The following is a 14,117-nucleotide window of genomic DNA, read 5'->3' as shown; positions in this document are numbered from 1 at the left end:
GTTATATTAGCTGACTTTTTCATCTTCCAGTTTACAAGATGTGAGATGCTGTGATGGCTAAACCACCCTCCTCTTCATGGTGCACAAATATATACATGAGTTAAATGATTGCTTGCAGCTTCTATTTTCACTTTAAAAATGCTATCTATAAAAATGGATGGCCTGTCAAAGTTTCATTCAATTTGGAGAAATTCATTTCTCCAAGATGTAGAAAGTAGAATCAAGAGAATCATTTGTGCTAGTGGTACATATGACATAATGGATGGGTGAAAGTTATTGCTCAATAAAAAGTAATTTTATCTGGGTTGGAAACTCCCTTCTCATATCATTTTAGATCAGATTTTCATGAAGGGAACAGTAAACAAGATGACTAAAACAGGGAGGGTAGAAAGGAATCTTGGAGATATGACAAGCTCTTAAGCTCATCAAAAACCTGCAGAACTCATCAAAAAACCTCCAGAACTGCTTTAGATACTGTGCTAAGTGGGAAGAACATGCCAGGGGTAGGAGGGAATGAAGTCAGTATAGTAAGCAGCCTATTGCTGGATCACCTGGGTGAAAATTATTCCTTTACTAACAGAGCATTAGCTCTTCCACATAGATTTTGTTTCTTAGCTCTCCTCTAGATATTGGTTTGGGGCTGTTCATGTGAGATTAGTTGTTTTCTAGGGGAATGCTGCTGTACTGAGGGAGCAGAGACTTGCCTTCAGCCTAAAGCAACAGCCCCTGCAGCAGTCATGCTTCCTACCAGTCTCCTCACTTGCTTTCTGCAGGTTGTTGCAAGTGGTTTCTCCTCACCTTTTCTCCCCTCTTGACCTGAGAAAAGTCAGCCTTGTTTCTGCTTATCCTCCTGAGCACATGAAGCAGTTGCAGCTAACCAGGCAATTCACGTCAGTATCATTTTACCTCACCTTAAACAACTCATTTCAAAACAAACAAATAAACAAAACAAAACAAAACAAAAAAAAAAACTGCCAAAAGATAAACTGTAGTGATGCTTTCACTGATGCTCAAACATTAAACAAACAAACAAACAAAAAGGCAGAACACAGAATTTTGGCTACACATTTACTGACCTGAAGCTTTTTCCAGCTACTAGACAGCCAATTAATAAAATTTAACTCCATGTTCCAGGGTGCCCATGTGCACATTTGGTTTTGTGTTCTTGGCAGTTTATTTGACAACCCTTCGTTCCTGACACATTGTGCAATACTGCTGGTTGGTTTTAGGAAGAAACTGGATGTGAAAATACCCAGTGAGAGTGATTATATTCCTGCTGTTAAAGCATGTTCTCCTGAGGCACATTTAGCTACATTTTGAATAATGTCTCAGTCAAAATTACGTCTTTTTTTTTTTTTTTTTTTTTTTTTTTTTTTGTCAGATGAGTAACAAGCATGTAGTGGTGCTGCAGTTCATTTTGTAAGTTTTAGAACAAGGTAGTAAGGTTTCTAGCAACAATATTGTTTCTTGTGTATGTAATTGAATTCAATGCAGTGAATGTATTACATTGCTAATCTATGCCACTAGACTTAGTATGTGGAAATGAACGCTGTCTTCAATTCTTCTGTCCTTCTCTCCAACAATACATCAGCTATACTCTACAAAAATGGGGGACATATCATAAAAATGGAACCTGCCGGATTGCAAAGACCTCCTGCTGCTTTAACTTTTCTAATTAATCTTCCCTTTCTCCCTTTTTCTGTCCAACTCCTTCCTCAAGATGCTCCATTGTTTATCCCAGATGTCCTGAAATTCAATACATTAAAATATTCAATCAACATTCATTTGCCTAAAATATACATTGAAATGCAAACCTTCACCAGGAAGTCAAGACACTCGGGAGACCTCTAAGTCTAGAATTTTTTGGTGTTGATATTTCATTGTTCTGATATTGCTGTTCCACACTGAAAAGTTTTAGATATTGTCTTATTAATTATGGCTTGTGGGGTCACAGCAGGAATTCATAGCTGTGCACCAGATCCCAGGAGTAGGGAGTAAGAGGCAGCAGCAGCAGCAGCCACTCCTACAGCCTCTGCAAGGGGTGGCACTCGATCCCCCAAGACAGCTTGCTTTTACTGGTCAACACAAAGGGCAGCAACAGGGCCAAAAAGAAAAAAGGTACCATTTGAGTTAGAGTTTCAGGCACTTCAGCAGCTAGTTCCTTTTCAGTGAATGGGGAAGAATGTCTGGATTTAGCTAAACCACTCTGTAAGACATTAAAAACACAGGATGTTGAAAGCAGGAGAATCACATCAAGGGCTTGGGAGTGCTGGGACTCTTTGTCAAGACTCTCCATGTTGATGTTGAAAGTCCCCTTGACCTCAATATCTACCCTGACAGCCCCTTGCTAGGGCTCCTGTGTTCTACATGACATGAGTCAAGGACAACTTTCCATTTAGTTCATCTGAGGATTCACACTTACGTAAAGGCTTTTAAGGTTTTACATTAGGGAGCGAACACTTGAAATTCTTTAAGATCATTATTGTTACTTGAAAAGAAATATTTTATATGCACCAGCTGTGAACAGACATTTCTGTTTCAAATTCATAACAATATGCCCCAACCAAAGACAGCAAAATGCAGTAAACGATCCTCTACTCATCCTTACCAAGCACTTTGGGGTCCACTTGTGAAAAGTGCTACAGAATTTCCCATTGTGATAATTACTGTTATTAAAACTGAATTTGATTTCGATGGGGGACACCATTTTTGAAGCAAAGCTGTGGCTAAATGAAAGTGAATTTTTATTATCCCCCAAAGCTTTTCTAACCACATCTAAGCAAGATATCAACAGCCGAGACTGTTAACTGTGGGAGCACATTATTTTTGCTTAAGAACATTGCTTGTCATTTTGTATAAAGAAAAGAATTTACATTACTTCCAGAATTTCCAATCACCATGTAATCTTAAAATAGTTTCCATCAATCTCCTAAAAAGAAAAACAAATATGCCCCCAAATTAGCAAGAAAATATAGAGGATTTACGTTGTAATTCTAAGAGGGAGTGGATTGCCATACTTCCATCAAATTGTTCAAAACATCCATAATACAACAATTCTTAATTAAATGACTAAAACTGCTCCCTTCACTTCTGCTAATGAAATCTATAGTCCATCTTCTGCTATGCACAATTTCTCTTTTCTTTGGATGAAGTCTCACTTTTGTCATCATGAGAAGAAACATTTACTAATAAGATCATTTTCTTTGTGTGGGCAGACATCTGTTTCCAATTTAGCTTTTGAAATCCTGGCAGAGTCTCTTTCAGCTTACAATGATGTGACAATGTTCATCCTATTGTGCTTCACAGAGAGAATCTTTCCAAAAGTTTGGTACATTCACATGTATTAAAAAATACAATTATGTTAGTTTCCAGTTTCATGGTCTCACAGTAATACGATTTTTTTTGACAGAAACCTTCTTACACCTTTTGTAGAATAAAAGAAAACTATTCTGACTGCATCATTTACTCTGTTTGGTATTAGGAAAGCATTCAAACACCTTAATGTTGTTAAAACTCATGTGCTTTATTGCTGGTACAGAAGGGTCACACATATATATAACAAGAGAATATAAATCGCAATAGAAATTAAGGAAACATTACAGAGACAGTGATAAGGATGTTACTGGGACAGATACATATTCTCTGTAAGCTGAAAAATCTTTTGTTTCTTATTGTCCAGAAGATATAGTTATTTTTAATATTTCAAAGAGTAACTAAATAAAGCAAGGTTTTCAGAAGCAGAGAAATGAGAGAGTGAGCAAATAAGTAAAATGTTGGCATCTCACTGACAGAGAAGGCAGACAATAATTGTAAGGGAACTGTAAGGTATGTGCAACCCAATACGGTGTTCCTTCTTCAGTTTTCAATATTACTGTTCTCTTCTCACTGTTCTCCTTACTTAGTTCCTGTGATTATCTGATGTCAGCTTGGGAGTTAAGACATGGAAGCTTAGCTGAGCTGCCTGAACACAGGGTTTCAGTGCCCTTAGACGTACACATGGGGTCCCCCAGGGGTACTGCAGGATATACTGGAGACCTTCACCTGCCTGTGGCAAGCAACAGAGGCCAGGCAGGGTACCCAGAGCAGCTCAGATACCCCTAGATTGTTGTGTTTAGGGACCTGAATTAAGCCAAACAACTGCAATGCCTGCAATAGCTTTATTGTATTATATACTGGTATTTCAAAATGTTACACTGGCATTTTCCATGATAAGGAAATAGGACCTTACTTCTTTCTATCTCATTGCTTTAAAATACTCTTTTCTAGACCCATTTTTACTTATGGAAATGTTTCTGGCCTTCCTTTATCTGTCATTGATGATATACTTCTGGATTACACACAAATATTTATGACAATAGTGAACAGTGAAAAATACTGTTTCAATAACTAATACTGATTAATTTTATTGCAATTAACAATCTTTGGAGCTTGGTGGAGGGTAGTTTTCAGTATCTGCAGTACATTCATGCAGAGAAGATTTCTTCAGGCTGAATGTCTTTGGATGAGATGTCTTTCAGATAAGCAATGTTGAAGTGTACATTGTGCCAACTTTGTAGTTAGTGAGAGTAATTCAATCTGCAGAGTCCCATGTCTGTTTATAAAAAGAAGTTCGTGTGAAAGAAATGAAAGCAATTTCAGTAACATGCAAGTAAATTGGAAGCTGGAACTGCAAAGGAATCAGCTTTATGTTACACATTGCCTTAAAGATGGTACAAGTGGTTTTAGAAGAGCTATGCAAAATGTATAATTATAGCATTCTTTAATGTATATTTCCCCTTCTTTACTTAGCAACAACAAAACAAGAAATTCTGCTTGGATTTCTAAATGATTCTTCATTCTTATCTGAATAGCTGCTTTTTCTTGAATAAATGATCAAAAGCAAAATGTAATCTATATTCAGTCTTTTCTAGGTCAATTCATATTCTGCCCTTATTTTAAAAATTAACATAATTTCTATAGTAGCAGTCCAGGGAATTCCAATTTACAATAATTGTTACTTCAAATCTTTAGCCATTATATTCTGATGTCTTTTAAAGATGGTGTTTTCTGATAATCAGTTTATCTTCATTAGTTGCTTGTTGATTCAAGTGGAATCAGCACTTTTGTTACTAAGTGAAACTGGAACACAGTAAAACGTTCTGTTTACGTTCATTTGAAGTATTAATTTCCTTAGGGGAAAAATTCTGAGGCATAGATCTTAAAAATGCCAGTAAAACACTGGTTTAATTCTGAAAAATAAATAAGCTGAAGACTTCTATAGCTCATTCTCATAGAGAACTTCAAATAATCCTCAATATAGGTTCACTTTAGAGTCTATAGTATAATGCTAGCTCTGAGTACTGCTGGGAAACAAGGACCAAGTAATTCCCTACATTTGTAATCATGTTGGATCAACTAAAACTAAAAATAAAAATAGACATTATGATTGTAATAGAGAAAATACAGGAGTAAAAAAAATCAACTTTTCCTCTTCTAACACAATAATACAGAAATTAATACATAACAGGACAGCTCACCCAGTGTTCCATTTCCAATTGCAATAAATAAATAAATAAATAAATATGAATTGTATTAAACCTAAGTTTGCAATAATGCAAGATGGAAAATATTATTTTTTCTAACCCAGACTGATGAATATCTGATACCTCAAAGTAACGCGGAAGCTCATGCATTGTATCTGCATTGGTACTGTTTAGTCATAACCACTGTTGAACATCCCATGTATTAACAGGAAACAGCAATCAATACAGATATTCTCATTTTGATCATCCTGTAGCACCAAGAATGAGTTAATCTTGCATTACATGTCTTACATGTTGATGCTGGATCAATATGGCACTGTCACTGGAAAGGACTAGGGCAGGGTTTTCATGCACTGGGTGTCTTCTTATTGGGAACAGACCCTGTTATAGAAGTTACTAACATCACTTTCTCAATCAGTGTAGCAAAATCCCAACCTAAGAGGCTTTTTCTTTCGCTCCCAAAATATGTTGATGTATGATTCTGTAGAACATATTTAATAAAAGAAGGAAGAAAATACATAAATGTCTTATTAGACAAGAAAGTAATTTCATGCTCTTCAGTTCTTTTTGATTCTTCTTAAAATACTAGATGTTTTTCCATTTCTAACAAATGTCTTTCTCATAATTCTCCAGGAAAGTTGTTCAGATTTTTAATGTCATTCTATTTGGAGTAAATTGTCACAAAATAGTGAGCATTTCCCCTAGTTCTCCTATCCTTTGTTTGGTTGTGAACTCTTGATTCCATCACACACCCAAGTATTCTGTCAGTCTATTAAGTGCTCAAGTGCTCTAGCAAAACCTGGGATAGACAACACAACAAATCATGACATTATTTCCATTAGGAGTAATGTTCTGCACTGCAGCAAAATGCATTAACAGTATTGCATTATAATGTTATAATGGAGCTACTGATGCATGTCACCACTCAGCACAGTTCATTATCGTGTGATTAAGGTATGTGGCAAGATAAGCGCAGTTTTACAGATACTTTTCGGAACAACTGAAGTACTTTTGAAGAATGAAAAAAAAATACTTTCAGCTAAAAGGCTTTGCTTGTCTTTCGTTTTGTGTTTTCTTTCTGAAATCCTACATACTCATTATATTCTTATTTTGAAACTTGAATGACAATCAACATTTTCCACAAGATAACAAGGGAGTAGAGCAAAATAACTCTAAAGAAAAAGACATGTTAACATTTCCTCCAAGGGAACATAACTCATTAACAGCTTCACAGTATTCATAGCATTCAGAACTATTTTGACAGAAGTAATCTGTGCTCCCTCCTTTTCTTCATGCATGAATTAAAATTGTAATTACTGCATCTGTAGAAAAATCACCACCTAATATACAAATGTCTGTCCAGAGATAATTTTTCTCTCTCCCTTGCAATTCATTTAATAGTCGCAGTTCTTCTGTGGCTTCAAGGAGACTAGTCAAATTTCATTACAGTGCCATCTCATTTCATTGTTTAAGTCTGTGGCCAATGTTAGATAACAAAGTATAACATCAAATTTATCCTTGCAGGCACAGAGTCATTTGGAGCATTCTGGCTTATTTGAAAATACTGGAAAGATCTTCTTTGTCTCTTTTCACAATTACCTCAGAAAGTACATGTTTTTTTCCTACTATATTGCAGTCTACATTCAGAGAAGCAGGGATGTACTTCTGCTGCTCCTGAGATTAAAGAAAGAGTAGCACCTACAAGAAAAGGCACCTAAGTGATGTAAACATTCAGCTTTGCCTTTACAGATGCCAAAGTCAGAGTTTCTCACAATACTGTCTTATACCATAGTTCCTGAAATGAATCTGCTGTTGACAGTAGGAATCTTACATTTGAAGATCTTGTTTTTCAGTAGTTAACCTTCTATGTAACAAAAAAGTATGAACTACGGGAAATGAAGCAGTTAGTGGACCATAAAAGAAAATCAAAGACAGCCATAGAAGGTTCCATGGCTATATGACACTGCCTACCATTAGCAAAATTATAGAAACAAAGACAATCTCCTTTCCTAGAGAAGCAAATACTGTAGAGGTACAGAAATCATCAGTTTGCTTAAATGCTCTAGGCACATTTAACACTGAATGGCTTCTTCACACTAACATATCTTTATAGGATAATAACAAATTCTTTTCTTTCTTTAATAATAATAATAATAATAATAATAATAATAATAATAATAATAATGTACGGAATAATTCATATTTCCCTTCCCTTCCCTTCCCTTCCCTTCCCTTCCCTTCCCTTCCCTTCCCTTCCCTTCCCTTCCCTTCCCTTCCCTTCCCTTCCCTTCCCTTCCCTTCCCTTCCCTTCCCTTCCCTTCCCTTCCCTTCCCTTCCCTTCCCTTCCCTTCCCTTCCCTTCCCTTCCCTTCCCTTCCCTTCCCTTCCCTTCCCTTCCCTTCCCTTCCCTTCCCTTCCCTTCCCTTCCCTTCCCTTCCCTTCCCTTCCCTTCCCTTCCCTTCCCTTCCCTTCCCTTCCAAGGAAATGTTCCCACCATCCTCTGTAAAACACTGCAGTCACTGTGCCAGCAGAAGCCATTGACTACCACCCCTTTCCCTCTTCTATATAGCTCAAACTCCATGTGAAACCTCCACAGGACACAGGGACCTCCTTTCTCTTCAACACAGCCTGGCAGCACATCCGCATGTGGGACTGTCAGAGGGCTTTGAATATGCTTCATTGGGACCAAGGGTTAGCAGAGCCCTACATGGTGCAGCAGGCAAGCAGGCAGAGGAACCTGGCACACCTCGTCATTGCCCGCACACTAATCTCCACCAAATTCCTGTGTGTTGGCCTCCAAACCAAAAATGAGCATGCCTCAGTGATGGGACTGATCCTGGCATGGACATGTAGTATAATGGGATGGCATAGCCAGGCACAATTTTAGAAGTCTTTTGCCTGAGGATGGGAGCAGTGTGACCTCCACTGGGGCAAAGGCGTGTGTGGGAGGCATATGGGAGGTAGCCAGCGATCAAAAGTTGTCAGACAAAAGCTGAGAAGCACCAAGAACTGCAAAGAGGCAGGATGTCCTCCTGACTACATTGAGCTGGAGATTTGCAAAGCCTAAATCAGGAGAGTATCAGCAGGAGGGAGAAGCATGAAAAGATGAATCAGTAAGAGGAAAGCTGAAGAAAAAAGACCAGCCCAGTACAGGCTTTTCTCTCATGCCCTACCACCTTCACCTCTGCTGCTATGAGCAGGACTAGACCTCCATATACAGGTGTCTCGCTCTGTGCTGCCAAATTGCTGAGTGCCATTGCCTTCCCAGGGGTGGTGGGAGCACAGGACACCTGGATGTCTTTGTTGCCCTGGCTGCCCATGAAGTGTGTGATCTTGGAAGCAGATTTTCTGATACAAGTCATGGGGCTGCTGGAAGCATCAAAAGATTTCAAGCTTTATTTGCTCTGATGCTGCTGGCCCTGCTTACAGATCCTTGTGGGGGTTTGCCTGCTGGATAGGATAGGCTAGGCCAGGGTTATCCCCATGTCAGGCCCTAGGGACATACTGTATCCTGGACAGTCCTCACTGCCTTGGAGACCCTTTGCCACATCCAGCTGCTGCCCATCCTGTCAATCAGGAAAGAACGTGCCAGCACTGGGTCTGAACAGGGCTATGAATCATAGAATGGCCCAGCAGTTGTTTGTTTGTTTTTTTCCCTTCCTTAAATCTGCTCTCCCAGAGACCCAACCAGAGTTGCTCACTGGCTCAGCTCTGGCCAGCAGCAGGTCCCTTTTGGAGCTGGCTGGAGCTGGCCCTGACCTGACATGGGGCAGCTGCTGGGCTCTGCTCACAGAGGCCACGCCTGTGGCCTCCCACTACTAAAACCTTGCCATGTAAACCCCATACAGGGATCTACAACTCTGGGCAACATGTTCCAGTGCCTCACCACCCTCTGAGAGGGATTGCCTGACTCAGGTGCAGCACCTTCCACTTAGACTGTTGAACCTCATTAGGTTCCCATCAGCCCACTTAACTAGCTTGTCCAGGCCTCTTTGGATGGCATCCCTTCCTTCTATTGTATCTACTGCACACTTGGCTTGATGTTATCTGCAGACTTGCAGATACATATTACACAGTACCAATCTCAAGACAGACTTCTGAGGGACACCACTCATTACTGGCCTCCACATGGACATAGAGCCATTGACCACCACTATCTGTGTGTGGCCTTCAAGCCAACTCCTTATCATCTCAATGGTCCATCCTTCAAATCCATGCATTTCCAATTCGGAGATCAGGATGTCACGTGGGAATGTGTCAAAGACCTTACAGAAGTCCAAGTAGATGACATCAGTCAGTCTTCCCTTGTCAACTGATGCACTCACTCCATCAGAGAAGGCCACCAGGTTGGTCAGGCACAATTTGTCCTTGGTGAAGCCATTGTGGCTGTCACAAATCACCTCCTTGTCCTGCATGTGCTTTGATATTGCTTTCAGGAAGATCTGTTCCATGATTTTTCCATGCACAGATGTGAGGCTCACCAGTCTGTAGTTCCCTGGGTCCTCCTATGCTCCTGCATGAGGTATAGATGGATGCCTGTGTTGACTTGCGGGAGAGGGACATGCTCACGAGAAAACAGGGTCAATTTCTGGCTGGATTGACTGGCCCCTTGGGTCACCTGTGCCCTGCTCTGAGCAGAGGTCACAGAGAGGGGACCCTCCTTTTTTCTTTCTCCTCAAGATACGTAGACACATACACAACCAGAGTTCCTAACGCTCCTAGCACCTAACAATAGAAGCTATGTGACAAAATGTATTTGTGTATTGAACAACTTTGCGTTAAGATCTTTCTGTGACTGAATTATAAGTTGAACATGAGTTCACTAAATTAAATTTATATGACTGAGTATGAGATTGGGTTCTTTTTAACCTTCATTCCTTCCATGCCCTTCCTCTGAATGTTCACAGGGACTCTTACTCTGCTAAGCTGCAGCAGTTACAGCTTTGCAGTGAATTGGTTTAACATACACATAAATAGAAATAAAAGCTCAAAAAAGTTGTAGAGCAATTCAAAGTCTCCTACTAGTGAAATGTCATTATGTCAATTCTAAAAAAAAAAAAAAAAAAAGAAAGAAAATCAATGCAATAAGTTTGTCCTTCTATTATTCTAACCATGCCCACTTTTCTGCGGTTAAAGAAAAAAAGAAAAAAAAAAGAAAAAAAGAGAAAAAAAAAGAAAAAAAGAAAAAAAACTTTTCCAAAAAAAAAGGAAGAGAAAATAGAAAGGCAAATGCAAATTAATGACACTCCAAAAGGAAAGGAATGATGAAATGATGAATGTCATTTAGAATTCCTTGCTTATCTGCAATATTCATAAGCGTGTATTTATCCAAAAGCTTTGTCTCAGATCATGCAATTAATTAAACTAAAGAAGATCGCAAGCAGTGAGAGTTGAGAGCTGTTAATAGTGTATAGCCGATAATCAAATTTGGCTCTGCTGTTTTTCTTGGGGCACATTCCTCTGTTTGCACTTCTATGACACTGGAAAGGTGTGAGATCCATGGTTAAGCAGTACAACATGTGATAAGCAGACCCAACTCTTCAGAATTTAAACAGTTACCCATACTGTTACTGTTAATACTTCTCAGCTCTGGCAAAAGGATGATTGTATCTGAGCATATCTTCACTTCTTTGGGCATATGCAGACAAAGGCTTTCAGCCAGTCCATTTTACCTGAGGATAAATCAGGAAGCAGGTCACTTTTGCAATGCAAGGTCAAAGCTGAAAAACAAGAATAGAAGAAATTGCAAGACGGTGAGGGTGAGACTTGGCTTAACATTGTCAAAGAAGTTTGTGGAAAGCACAGGAGAAGTCAAAACATGGCAACAGGAAGGAGGTGGTTTCAAGTGTATCTTTTTAACAGATACTGCCCAAGCCAGTCACAATTTTTCAGTGTGCCAAACTCTGGGCACACTGAAAAATTGTGACTGTAGTGACATTGCTCATAACAGGAAGAAACTAAACGTTCCTCACAAAACTGGGACAAAGATTGGCTTGTTGCCCCAAATACTGGCATGGAAGTTTTATTTGATGCCTCTGTAGACTGCATTAAATCAAGGCAGGCTCCATGAAGCCTCTTCTCAAAATGCGTATTTGGGCAGGATTTGACCCCAAACTCTCTCTTTGATACTACAGGATCGTTTTTTCTAAGCTTGTTGTTCAGAGCTATGTGTCTAAGTCAGGACCAAGGCATCTAAATGATAAAGCTTGTCACAATATTTAGGGAGAAAAATGTACATGATGTATTTATCTCTCTTCATGCTAGGCAGTTTGAATCCACAGGCTGATATTTTTCCCGCAACTAGACCTCTCTCTGACCGACCCATGGGAATTCGCCTTTTGTGGAAATCGCTACTCCTTGGCAGTAAGAAGTAGTGACTTTCCTGCACTTTTTGACAAATGGGCCTGCATGTCTCATGACACCCCAAAGGGCTATTTTCTCATCAAAGACACAGTGCTTGAAATTCATTACAATCCCCTTGGTTTCCATTTTTCCTGGCATCACCATCCAGAAAAGTGGAGGGGGCTACACAGTCTGCACGTATATAGAGATCACAACAGTGAGTTCCTAGGATTCTGTAAAACACAAGGACCAGAGGGTTTGCTAAAGCCTCTCTTTGCTCTATTTATTAGAGATCAACACAAATCACCACTAACAAAAATACTATGATTAATAAGGCAAATATATATACAGATAATGTTAAGGGAGGTGAAGAGCAATGAGCGCGGCTGCCTCCTCCACCCGCTCCAACCCAGGACTGCTCCTGTCTGGCTGCTGAGGCCCAGCCTGGGCTGCCACTTTCCTTTGTGCAGGTTCAGCTGGTAGCAAAGTTGAGCATGTATCCTAGAGACACACAGACACACACAGACAGAGACAGGACACAGATATGACCGGTCACACAGGCTGCCCCAGCCAAGGGCTGCCTTCAACATGCCTCACACGAAACAGACATATACAGCTGAGACCCCTTCCTCCGCTGTGGCTGGCAGAGATAGCGGCTCGCTAGTGCAGTCACACACACACACAGCAGTCTCCAGGTCCACAAGCACACGCACATACACGGATCCTTCCAGTACCAGCACGGCCTCTCTGCCTGCCCACCAACCCTGCCTGGATCCCAGGCCTGCTCTGCAGCACAAATACATGGGAGAGAGGGTGCAAATAGAGAGAGAGAGTTTTAATGAGAAAAAAAAATCTGAAGATAGGACAGACTGCAGTGTTCAGCCACAGAGCTTGGCCAAACAAGCATTCTGACTGGCTCTGTTTTACACACAACCAGCTCTTTTGTACCCTTTTGTACCTATCCCCACTCTTTGTTCCTCCAGCTCTGTCTTCCCCTGCACACCCCCCATGGGTCTGCAGAGCTCTGTCATTCTGCACCCTCCCAGTCTGGGCCCCTGCTCCACAGTGTGAGGCACGAGGTTCATCCTTCCTGGAAGTGGCGCTTGTAAGCTTGTTAGCCTGCCAATTAGTGTGACTGGGAGGTCTGTTCCTTGTTATTGTCTCCCAGCTTAGAAGGCCTCTATCTAAATACACATTCCTACATTCTCACATGCTCAAAAGTCAGTGTGACCAACCAGACTTACTCCCCACCACTGCCTCCCTTTCTTACTGTCCCTTGTTGCCTTGGAAAAAGGCCCTTGACCAGATACCCTTAAAGAAGCAGACACTCTCCTTCTACATACCCAAACAGAAATAAGCTATTACAGATACTACCAGGGAACAAGTATATATGTAACACATATTAAGGGTATAGTACCAGTTAATAGCAGCAGCAATTAAAGGTAGCAGAAAGGCAATTTCAGGGAGGAAAATAGGTAATATAACAGCAGATAGAGTTTGTGGATAATTATATGTTCAACAAACTTATCAAAAGTACTAAGACAGTGAACAGACTTATGAATAAGACTATTCACAATTATGACTAAAAAACAGTAATATAACAGCAAATATACTTATCAGACTATTAAGACTATAGTTATAACTATATTTAACAAGAATAAGAATATACTTAACACAACCATACGTATTATGTTTATACTTATATACTTACGGACGTATATAGTCATAAAATCACTGGCAGACATTTTTCCTATTACTCTCTTGCAGCCACTTTATGTCAGAACTTTCTAATTACAGTGAGGTTACCTCCGTAACTGCTCCCATCAACTGGTAATTCTAACAAAGAAAGGCAGTCGGCTCATGTCTGCCATGCTGTTTCAGTTCCTGAAAATTTAAGGAACCACTTACAGGTACACCCCTGAGCAGCTACATATGCAGTAGTTAGCTACACAGCCACGTACACTGTTGGATGTAACCTTCAAGTTAGTGATCTTGAATGTAGCCTTCAAGTTAGTGACCTTGAAGGGAAAAAACACTTGAAACAGTGATATTGTTGTAAGTGGAAAACAGCCAACTCTAGTTTTATTAAATTCACAGATCTTTTTAAAAACAAAACAAAACAAAACAAAACATTTTTTTTCCTCCAACACTCTTTAAAATGTATCTTGACTGTATTTTATGCCATGTGTTTTTATTCCATTGCAAAAATGCAGACTATTTGTTCTCCTGGGGCTGCCCAGGGAAGTGGTTGAGT

The 14,117-nt window shown here is 39.9% G+C and overlaps 1 long non-coding RNA gene across 1 annotated transcript; it reads right to left on the bottom strand.

Annotated features, from left to right (window-relative positions):
• Positions 1-3,078: 3,078 nt before the first annotated feature.
• On the bottom strand, positions 3,079-13,833 carry LOC308192241. The gene is made up of 3 exons (XR_013948672.1): positions 13,575-13,833; positions 11,194-11,241; positions 3,079-4,591 (listed from the first exon to the last, which is right to left on the bottom strand). It is a non-coding gene; the product is annotated as an uncharacterized lncRNA (long non-coding RNA).
• Positions 13,834-14,117: the final 284 nt, after the last annotated feature.

This window comes from Anser brachyrhynchus (genome assembly GCF_964034855.1).
Source record: "Anser brachyrhynchus genome assembly, chromosome: 1".
Lineage (NCBI taxonomy): Eukaryota > Metazoa > Chordata > Aves > Anseriformes > Anatidae > Anser > Anser brachyrhynchus.
Note: the sequence above shows the minus strand (reverse complement) of the source record. Positions and strands in the feature narration are given on the sequence as shown.